This window comes from Drosophila takahashii, chromosome X (assembly GCF_030179915.1).
Source record: "Drosophila takahashii strain IR98-3 E-12201 chromosome X, DtakHiC1v2, whole genome shotgun sequence".
Lineage (NCBI taxonomy): Eukaryota > Metazoa > Arthropoda > Insecta > Diptera > Drosophilidae > Drosophila > Drosophila takahashii.
The window spans coordinates 22,965,161-22,977,347 of NC_091683.1; the positions used below are offsets into that span (position 1 = coordinate 22,965,161).

Genomic DNA, 12,187 nt, shown 5'->3' on the forward strand with positions numbered 1-12,187 from the left:
TAAATATTAAATCATGTATTAACAATAACAAGATACTTGTAAGACATCTTTCATTGATGGTTTCAAGAATCTAGAAAATATTCCATTAAATAATGGAATGGGAAGAATTATACAAGGAACTAAAAAATTTAAAAATTGATTTTGACAGATCTTATAAGGCATTATCAAGACCCCGGTCAGCACAGCATAACACTGTAAGCAAGCATGACGAAATATTAGTACACCGCTTCAATACAGCACGTATACACAAAAAAATTTACTTGTTAAAATTGACCAATGAAGATAGTTCAGTAACTATAAAAAATAGTACTTTAACAATAAAAATAGTCGTGTGTGTATTTGTTTTTGCTATTGAAACTATTACTACTATAACTATTTTAAATAGTTATTCTACTATTATGAAATAGTTAACCTAACGTAATACTTTTAGTGTTGCGAACCCCTGGTGGCAAAAAATTGCAACGAAAGCGGGTCGCACTGCAAGAGTTTTCAGTATAGTTGAGTGGTACCACTATTTCGGAATGGATGAATTGGATGAACTATTAATTTCGTGGGGATTCGATCACATGGTCGTTGTGTTTTATGGTGAGAATAAATATGTATATGGGCGGTTCTTTTACAAACCGAACACCTTTTCTTGGGTCACATTTTTGATTTGCCAATTCGGAAAAAGAGTAAACACGTGTATCAGGATTTGACCGATTTTCTTTTTTTTTTAGTTTGCCAAAAAACGTGAAGGATAAACTTCCGTTTAGCTCCTACCCCCAATTTTTTTCCAACTTTCCATATTGACGTGTTTTTGGGTCCTGATTACGGGAAAAATAGCCAAAGTTGGCGCAAATAACGGGATCTTGAAAAATAACGAAAAATAACGGATTTAAATGTAAACGTGCAGTTTACTGTGTTGTATAACGTTGATATTCTGTTAGAGGGTCAGCGTTATAGTTATTGTTATGTGTGCGGTGGGCAGGGTCCGGGGACTCACGGCCCTGACTTGAGCTAGTCGGCGAAAAGCCCGAAAACCACACAGGTCCTGCAAAGGATCATAACATGTGTGAAACTGCAGGGCGATAAGCGGCTGCGTCGGCAGTTCCCACAGCTTGGCGACAGCAACAAATTGATCCAAATGTAAGTGCACATAACATTCCCTCTCTGAGAACCACTCTCAGATATGTATAAGATTTATATGAAATAAGGCTAATACATAAATCCGCTGCGCCGCTGCCGGCTTGACCGACAGCGCTGCCCCAGATTGAGAGCTAAGAAGGAGTTATGGAAATCAACAGGGAGCAGTCTAAAACTTCTAACCAAAAGATCAACAACTCCTACAAAGGGGGATGAACTATTTGTAATAATGTAATGTGTTAAGTGACAAGTTTATACGCAAATAAAAACATTAAAATTAGTATACCAGTATGTGCGTGTTATAACTTTGAACGGGATAATTATGGATCTACACTAGAAATTTTCATGATGTCACGACCTATCCCAATTCGGCACGCTCCAAATATTGCGGCCATTTTTTTAATTCCGGTGCATACGGTGCATTGTATCTATATATGCATATGTTTATTTACATATGTTATAAATCCGTTAAAACTTTTTATACGTGAAATTCCAAAAAAATAAATACATATGTACATATACATACATATGTACACGAAAAGCTGGCTAATGCTTGCATTGTGTTGTGTTAGTGTGCGTGAAACTGTGCAGTTCTATAAATTTCCATAACGTCACGACCTTACCCAGTTCTGCACGAGTTACCGACCAGTCGGTAGGCAACGAGCCTCCGGCCAAACCTCCCAGAGCTACCCTAGAAATGGTACGCTGACTGGGCGGCCACTTGTACCCACACATTTGGATGCAATTATGATGATGACATTTGATAACATCGCAACAGGATACCCCGACCCCTCGCCACAGGAAATATGATACAAGCAGAACACTTGGAACGGATTGCAGTATAAACAATTCTTTATTTCACCTTGTATTAGTGTATAATATTGTTCGGCCACCGCTGAACAATATATGACTTCACTTCTGAAATTTACTTCAAACGCAGCAGACGTTTTTACTCTATATTCAAATCGTATTAAATTGAATTGAACAAAAAGATCTTGGAAGTCGAAATCCAGAGGACTACGGAAAGAACTTGAAGCCCCCCTCGGACACATCCAGAAGGAGCTAACCATAACTCACGCGCAAGTATTGCCGTGAATTTTTTAACTCGCTGGGATTTATGTATATTTTTATTTCAGCTGAATCAATAACAATAAGGGAACTTGAATCCTTAAATGATTAAGAAAGCTGTAGGAAAAAATTAATTTTACCAATCATTTAATTAGTTGGAAGCGGTCAAAGGTAAGTTATTTTAATAAATGTTTTGTTTCATATTCAACATGATTTCCTCTCTCTCAGGGTTTCGACACTGGACTTAAACAAGCTTCATTTGAGACAGTCGAAAAGCCACAGTCACCTGAAGCAAGTACCTTATCAAAAGTCACCAAGGATTGAAGGAAGCGCGGATCCGCAGATTTTATTGTAAATATTCAAGTATCAACCAGCCTTTTTTAATTTTAAATTTAATTACAGGATATTGAGAAAATACTGCAAGAGCATTGCTGTGGTTGTTTTGTTTATAAAAAATTTTCGGAAAGCAATAAACCAGGGACCGAAAATAATGATTATTTTTTTTAGTAAAAAATAAAAATCATTATTTAATGATTATTTTGTAAGCGAAAAAAAATGATTATTTTGTGAGCGATATTATTTCGCCTAAAATATTAAAAAAATAAATTTTCTTTGTATAAACCGCTTAAAAAGCGGTTGGCTTTTGTATAAAAAAAAGGGGATCGAACTCGTGCTTACAGCACGGGGGACCAACACACTAACACCCAGCCCACATGTCGGGTTGGATCTATGTATGTGGAATAGTTCATAACATCTTGTTAGGTCGTTTTGCTAATATATACATAAATGTAAACTAATAACCGCGTTTTTAAAAGTTTATACAAAGAAAACACCTTATTTTATTAACTCAATATGTGCCCCGTGGTTCTACCTACAAGCACAAATTTAAATCTTTCTGAAATTCCGTACAGAACGGCTACAATCGCACTTTGAGTGATATTTTTACGCGAAATAATATCGCTCACATAATAATCATTATTTCTGAGCGATATTTTTTCCGCTTACAAAATAATCATTCAATTGTAATTTTTATTTTTTCACTTATAATGATTACGGTCCCTTCAATAAACTAAACGACACTGCTCGTAAATTACTGGTAGAGGCGATGGGGATTTGGCACGTCAAACATCAAATAAATGAATCAAAAATGTGAAAAAATATTTTTGGCCAAATCCGTTCAGATTGTAAAAGAACCGCCCATATAGTTAGTATATGCATATGCATATGCATGTGTACATATGTTATAAATCTGTTAAAACTTGTTTACGTGAAATTCCAAAAACAAAGTACAATTCTTCGAATCGCTGGGTTATGCATTAGTGTGTGTTGTGGCCACTTTTAGGTAATCGATAGGTTATCCAGCAATCGGTGAGGTCCTGCCAACTGGTTTTTAACAAACCAGCAAGCAGTGTTCCTAGACCTGCCAACTTAGCCATGTGGCATGGAATAATGGTCACCCGGGTCAACAACCCGGAATTTTTGAATTTGAAACAACGGAGTTTTTACTCCATGGCTTAGCGAAGACAGATAGAAGAAGAGATAGAAAAAGTTAAAAGTCGAGGAAGGGCGTTAAATAAGTTCGTTTAAGTTTTAATCTCCTTGCAACGACATCGTCGATTGCGCGGTTGCAGCAGCGCGACAGTAATAATTAAAATAAATAAATAAAATAATTTTGTGCCGATATAAAGGATCCAGAAAGTAGCTGGGAAGTGGGATCGAGAAACCCCTTGAGGCTCGACCAGACCCAGTGAATTCAGGAAGAGATTAGCCCGGTCACGACGACTGACCTGGCTCAGATTTTTTTTATTGGGCGCATATCCAGTCGGAAGTCCCACGAGGAGTGACCCTAACCTGGCACTCCAGTTTTTTTGACAAGACGGTTACATAAACCGTTCTCCTTGGACATTTTTTGTCTTGGGAGACCGATCCTCCCAAGTAGCGACACCGGGAACCAGTAGGCTTCAGTCATTTTTTTTTACATTTTTTTAAGGATTTTTATAATTTTAGTTGTTGTTATTTTTTAATTATTTATTTGTGTAAGTTAGTATGGATCCCAAAGGTGTTGCAAGACCGGATCAATTCTTCAAATCAGTTATAGAAACGTATTTCTTAATAATAAACATTGTAAACCTAACAGAAATAAACTATAGTTATCTGAACGGATTTCTATAGAATAAAGATAATAAAGTAACCGGAAAATAGTCTTGTCTTCACTGACTTGACTTGACTTGTGCGAGAATTAATAAAAAAACAAGAGAGAACGTTACTCAGTGTGAACGTAATCGAAACGGACTTTCAGCAGCGCAACCCGTTGGTGGATATACCCCTACCGTTAAGCGCCCACGGACGAACTTAAGGAATTGTGTTAAGGAACTATTAACCCTTGAGGTCGGTTCTGAAAAATACATTTAATTGATCAATAGAGCTCAATCCATAATGAACGATTACGAGGTCATTCGGGAGAACCCCCTATATACATAGGTCAGTACTTATTCAGATTAGACAGAAAATTCGGCGAAACGCCGATATGGCACTTAACGCTTATAACGTACGGAATGACGACTGGACTGAAGTCAAACGGGTACTGGCACTGCATTTCGCTGATAAACGGGATGTTGGTAAACTAGAATACGAACTGACACAAATAACTCAGGGGAACCAGAAGTTAGAAGGCTTTTACCTATAAATTAACAATCACGTCTCACTTACAATGAATAAAATAAAAGCATACATTATTCTACTGAGATCACCAACGCCTTCCTTGCCGGACAGAGGGACAACTTTCAACCAAACCTACCAAAATTACAGACCAAGACTCCCACAGACGCATCAATCTAGCCATAGGGCACTGAGAAATACGTGGCATAACTATGCTCCAAGTGGAAGTATGCAGGGTTCATCAAGGTTCCAGGGAGCCAGTCCAGCAATCAAGCATAAAGCAAACCAATCTGGCCAAAGTTATAAGTCAAACTTTAACCCGCGTCAAGGAGAGCCCAACGGCATCAAGCGAAGCCCGAGCGGGAATTCTAATTTAAACCCCTTCCGTAAAGCCCAAAGGCTTTACCACATCCAACCCACTCAAAATTCCTTGGGTACAAATTTTAACCAAATTACCTTAAATTTCAGGCAATATATTTTTCTGACTCTACAGTCAGTTAGGCAAGAGTTCCGAGAACTGGATTTTTTTCGTGAATATATTTAAGAACGTGTTGGCCATCCCAAAAAAAGACAGGAAAAGAAACATGAAAGTTATATGACACACTACTTAGGGGCACTTACCCAATTTAGGAACAACTTTAATTTTCAAATAACTCTGACTGACTCCGGGATAAATCCGCGGTTATTTATTTATTTTTACTACGCCTCCAAATTATTCCCAGTTCCACATACTCCGCAGCAAACGGATACCCTAGCCAATATTGCAAACATCAGAGCCCCTAAGAAAACCCTGAAGTCCGCACAGGGTAAGCACTAATTTCTGGCAGAATTTCGGTTTCAATTTTAATGGCCAAATTTCATCATTTTTCCGACTCTCTTGAGTCATTCTTTAAATCAGTTTTCTGAGATAAATATCTTAAGCAGAGGTTTGATTATTGATCATTAAATTTGAGTCCCGGCAGTCCGATTTTGAGAATCGAATCTAGAAGTTCGAATAAATAAAAAGTTAAAAGCAGTGAGCAGTGAAATAGGTTCGACCTATGAAACAATTATAATGGTGAATATGTGAAGTTAAAAATAAGAAATAAATGTTTTAATCAACTCACTAAAAAGAAAGTTAATTGGCGCCCAGCGTGGGGCCGCGCGTTTATAAATTCTATAGAAAGACTTTAAAACAAAATCATAAGATTTTAAAGTGAAAAAATAATAAGTGCGCTTAAGAAAACCCAGATACAACCGACGAAGTAAAAAGTTTGTGTTATTCAAATGATAAGGAGGAAATTAAGATATGTAATAATCCCCTTAAATTAAAAAATAACCGATGAAATAAAAAAGTTAGTGTTGATCTAAAAATTTAGGTGGAAATAAATAAATGGAATAATCCCCTTAAAATCCTAATAACAAATAGTGATCGTAACAAATAATTCACTGCTCCGGACAATTAAAAAATCATCATCAATAAAAAACTATTTTAATTAAAACAAATTTTCAGAGCATGCTGGACCAAGTAATAAAATGCTACACACAGTGAACTTTCCACCAGTGCCTACAAACAATCAGGCAGTAACAAATACTACAATGTTAAATGTAGTGGAGCTAATAAAAAATTGTAAATTATGAATTAAATCCATTAAAAGGCGAGATTGTTAATTTAAAATCGCAGTTATCTAACAAAATAAAAAAGGTTGAAGAATATTAGATAGATGTTATTGATCCTAATATTGTATGTGAAACATCTCATAGATCATCAAATATGTAAAATGAATATGGAGCTGAGAAAGATAAGCTTGTCAGCTGGAGAGAGTCAGCAGAAATAGCTATGGCAATATGCCAGAGGCAGCGATAGATTTCATTATTAAGAAACAAAATAAGAGGAATGGTGATAATCGCATATTTTTCTGCATAAAAGAACCCGCCTGCTGGAAATAGTTTTTATTTTTTAGCTTGAAATATTTTTTTTAAGCCCAAGTTCGAATTTTGCACCTCGTAGAAAGCCCAAAAAAACCCGAGTACAGCGTTCGCACTCCCTTTAGCTGGGTGACGGGTATTAGATAGTCGGGACACCAACCCGAAAATCAAATTAATTCCAACGATTTTTGGTCGCATCGCTCCACTATACATTGACATTGTTAACATTCAGCTGTTAGGATTTTCGAAATTTTGGGGCCGCACCTGTATCTTCCGGAAGTTATCCATTTCGTCGTTCCTTTTCTTTTCGAATCAATCCCGGTGATGCGCAACAGCGTGACCACATTCCACGACAGACTTTTCCGGGCGGGTCTAACTCTTACAAAGCCAGACAGGTTTGTCCAGTTAATCCGATTTCTGGAATGCCAGGAGACAAAACAAAGTTATGAGTTCCGACCACAAATAAAACGCGATCGCTATCCGCATCACCACGCGCGAGTTACCGCACACATTGTTGCGGCCACACCGCCGCCCCCCAAGCCTCAGCGACACAGATAAATGGTCATTAACCCATTCACTGTGTGCACAAACGCTGAGTCTGGAGACCAGCGGAAGCTAGCGGAGCCAGCCGTCTTTTCGTCACCCAGAGCCAGCCGTCTCTCCGTCACCCGAAACCAACCGCATCGACAGCCACGCAAATATGCAAGATGTGCAAATTCCCCTCTTCCCGTTTTCCATTCCATTCTCATTCGCACTTATTTCATAAGTTAGTTCTTAGTTTCGAAGACAATAAAGAATCATTATAATTTTGACCGAAGACGAAAGAGGTTCTGATTTATTAAAACTTATCGAAACACCCATTGGACTCACTCGCAATATACCTGGACACTGAAAACACCCCTGGGACTCAACCCACAGTATACCTAGATACTGTAATTCGCGCGCACCTCAAGCCCAGTAGCCCCAAAACCAATATCGAAGGCAAAGAGCGAAACTTCTGTAGCCAGCCAAGCAGGCGACAAGAAGTTGTCTGTTCCTACGATCCATGAGAAACGATTGTCTCTAAATCCGCTCACGCCTAAGGTTAGGTCGCAAATCCAGACCAAGTCCGTAAAGTCGCTAGCAACTCGTTCTCAAGCAAAAATAAGCAACGACATCGCAATTGCAGCCCTTGCGCGGTTCATCACGGTGTCCGACCGTATGAGCCATTTCAGAGCGACCATAGAAACTCCAGGAGCTGCAGCTCCGTCCGTTCACACCTGCAAAGTCCGTAAAGAACAAGTCCGTTCACTCTGGGACAAATCCGAAAAAGAATTCGAAGCGTGTCTAGACACGATTTCCAGCATTACGACTGAAGGAGCGGAGGATATTCTAGCTAGATATATATATATATATATATATATGTATATATTCTTATGACACCCGCGGGCGCTATGACACCGGGCGTTATGACACGCACCCAATCCGTAGTAAGTATTTTTTATACTAATAACTATATTACAATGCACAATATTACAAAATCGTTTTTTTTACCCAGATAACCCAGAAGTTTTTCCAGTACGCCCAGGACAGGATATCTAAGAGTCAGAAGCAGATGCATGTAAAAGTTTAAGTACTCCAAAAGAATCTCAAACAAGAAAACAAGAAAACAAGAAAAACGTATTACTTAAAAGTGTTTTCTTAAAAGTGTTACCGACTTCAAGTGAGTTTTTCCAAAAACATATTAAATGGATACTTTGCTTAAAAGTCTAAAAGGAGAAGCGTTTGCTTCTATGTATATTCTCGGGTAAGTAGTTAAATTTAACTAACAATACCCACTTAGTGCTAATTATGAACGCATGCTAGATCTGAATTTTGGCTAAGAGATGTTATTATATTTCACAATAAGCAATAAAATATCCCATTTCAGGATACTCTGAAGCCAAAACATCACTTCCTCAATCACTGTCATAGAATTGTAATGGAATCTGGCCCGTTGAAACATTTGTGGACATTTCCTTTTGAGGCAAAGCACAAAACTCTTAAGTCTTAAGCTAAAAACATTTCGCTTAGAAAAAAACATAGTTTCTTCCATAGCAATTAACATGTCCATTAACTTCTATTATATCGTAAAAAATTTACAGTTGAGGAAATTCAGTTTAGCAAAACTAAATGCTTTGCCCAAAATTCTTTGTTCTGCAATAAAATAAAAAAGGCTATTGAAAATCACTGATTGATCACAAGTAACAGACTGTTACTTGTTTTGGACATGTAAAATTCCGCAATATCTTGTACAAAAAAGGATATGATTTGTATTCATATATACCAGATGAAAAGTTAAAGAAATATTTAAAAACAGTACATATAATACTTTCCTCATCTTGGCAGCTTTAAAAAGGTTAAATATAAAGAGCTTGAAGTGATTCCTTTAAGTATGTGCAAATTTTCTCCAATTGAATATCATCTGATTAATAATATTTATACCCTTGCAGAGAGTATTATGATTTGAGTCAGATGTTTGCAACTCAGTAAAGGAGACCCCATAAAGTGTATATATTCTTCATCAGCATCACTAGACGAGTCGATCTAGTCATGTCCGTCTGTCCGTCCGTTTCTACGCAAACTAGTCTCTCAGTTTTGAAGCTATCGGCTTGAAACTTTCCCAAAAGTCTTCTTTCTATTGCAGGTAGTATATAAGTCGGAACCGTCCGGATCGGACAACTATATCTTATAGCTTCCATAGGAAAGATCGAAAAAAGGTTAAAAAAATTCTAGCTTCGGGGTTTTTTGAAATATTACCTTCTACTCTTGGTGCTGTTATTATACCCTTGCAGAGGGTATTATGATTTCAGTCAGAAGTTTGCAACGCAGTGAAGGAGACGTTTCCGACCCCATAAATAATAAATATTTTGCCCACTGTATCAAACAGAAATGTAGGGACCGAAATTTGCAAACGAGCAGTTAAAAGTACCGCAAGAGCACCGACTCCGCACGCTTAAAATTTCGAAAGAGGGAAAAGTAGAGAGAGAATGCAAGAGTGCGGGAGAGCGGGAGCGTAATGCAGTTAATGCGAGTGCAGAAAACAACAACACAAACTGCACTGTACACCCAAAAAAAAAACCGAAAGTTTAAATTTAATAACGGTTGTGTTAATAATATACTACAGCTAGTATTAAGCTGCCAGTATTAATTCAATACTAAATAATATAAGGAGCAGACTCAATAGTATTAAGTTAAGACTAAATAGTATTAAGTTTATACCCTGAGTTTAATTTCTATACCGCAATTTCGATTTTTGTTCCTGGTGTGAAGCCAGGATGCTCTGGTGTGGAACCTGATAATTTCGAACAGAAAACGTGTTACCGCATTTTAATGTTATTCGACGCGTTAGTACTTTAAGGGTTTGACATTAGCGTATTTGGTGAACGACGCTGCGGTCTGTTTAAGGCAATTTTATTGTGAAAATGTTTATATTTGGTTTATTTCCGGTTTATTTAAAAAGTAAGTATATTTGAAATGCGTCTTAATGCTTAACTAATTACTAATTTCTGCCCTTTCACCGACACCAACTTGAAAGCCGCTCCAACTGCCCGGGAAGTAAGGATGTTGCTATCTGCGCATTTAGCATGGGCTTGGATTTTTTCTGGTCGTGGCCAGCGTAATGCTCCAATAACAGCGTCCTTAACCAAACTTTGGCGTTCACCTGATCGGCGTTCACTCTGGAGATGATCAGCCAAATTAGCGGCAGCATTTGCCCAAAATGCATACGTAAGCACATATTTTGTACGTGAAAAATTAAAAATTACCTTCAGTAATTTATAAAAATGTAAAAAATTCATAAAATAATAAATATAATGTAACAAATATATGTAAAAAAAAAACAATTTTAAATTTTGTGTTTTTAGTAGGGGGTATAATATTTTAACTGGCTTTGCTAAAATAGTATGAAATGTATACTACAGATTGCTAACATAGTATACTTTGTATACGGAATAGTATTAAATTAATACCAAATATCATAGCATTTATACCAAATAGTATACAAAATAAACTAGAATCCTGAATTTCAGTACACCAGTGAGTATACATTTTAAACTCGTTGGTTTCGAATTGATAACTTCGAAAGTTTCAATTTAATACTTTCGGAAGTAGTAAGCTAATACTCATCTTATTGATGCAAATTAGAAACTCAATAGTGTAGAATTCATGTAACAATAGTTTCGTTTCTATGACTATTTTTTTTTGGGTGTAGCTTTTACGGACAACGCACAAAGGAAAGGCAAAAGAAATCACAAAAACAAAAAACACAGAATACAATATTAAAATTGGAAATTGTTTTAAGGGGTTATATACCTTTTTTTCAAGAACTATTTGATCGATCTTCTTCAATTCCTTTTTAAATTATTCGTAATGATTGTGCCAAGTTCGTGAACGATTCAGTTTTTATGCGCCAATTTTCTTTTCGCAGATCAGAATTTTTTAATAAAAATTTTAGAACTCCAAAAACCTTTTTGAAAAATTGTTACAGTATGCAGAAAAAACCAAATATTCTTGAAAATAATCGTTCACGAACTGGAAATAATTCTATACTAATAAACATTTTTTGGTTTTTTGATTTTACTTGACCTGCTGGACTTCTATCGTGGTCACCGCAAGCCGCTATAAAAAAAGGGTTCCGAGAGAATTGCCATAACTTCGTAAATTATTCAGTGTCATAAAATAATGGCTACAACCTAAAAAAATCCAAAAGGTCCCTCAATTTTTTCGCTCAAAAAGATATATAACCCCTTAATGAGATTGTGCACAGAATAAATTTACATTTGTAAGTTGGCAAGAAAGAAGAAGAAAGAAAGCGAACAAAAATGCCATCTGCTCTATAGACTTGCGAAGGCATAAACTGCGAGAGGCTGGGACGCAGAGGAGATCCTTACAAGCGGTTTTGCATGGTAGTCCATGGGGATTTAAGTCATTGGCCAGGTCCTTTCAAGCAGTGGTCACAAGAATGCGGCCGCCCTGAGTAAATCCTTTAGCAATTTCGATATTATCCCGAATGAATCGCAAGAATATGGCGTCTTGCGCTGGTGACCTATGTTTACCCCTGAAAATTTTTATTAGTCTAAATTAATTATAAACAAAATATTTTTACCTTTTTACTCACATGTCTTCTTCTTCACAGCCGGCCGGCGTGTTATCCGGAAAAAATAGGACATTTTTCACGACAGCGATGCCACCATTTTGCAAAGGCGGCATGTTTTAATTAATTTCTCAATAAATACAACTTCTTTTACCATGCAATTTTTACCAGAAATAAGTTTCATTTTTAACTACAATACTAAGGGCCGGTTTCTCGAGTGCCGGCTAACATTTCTCGAACAGATAAAGTCCCTGCTAAGACATTTTGGCTTTCTCGAGCATCCATGTGAGAGCTAACTTTGACAGGGACTCGAAG

At 37.0% G+C, this 12,187-nt stretch overlaps 1 long non-coding RNA gene across 1 annotated transcript; it reads left to right on the top strand.

The window, feature by feature from the left end:
• The first annotated feature begins 2,064 nt into the window (after positions 1-2,064).
• Positions 2,065-2,731, top strand: LOC138913758 (uncharacterized). Its single transcript, XR_011419588.1, has 4 exons — positions 2,065-2,204; positions 2,262-2,364; positions 2,422-2,544; positions 2,596-2,731. It is a non-coding gene; the product is annotated as an uncharacterized lncRNA (long non-coding RNA).
• Positions 2,732-12,187: the final 9,456 nt, after the last annotated feature.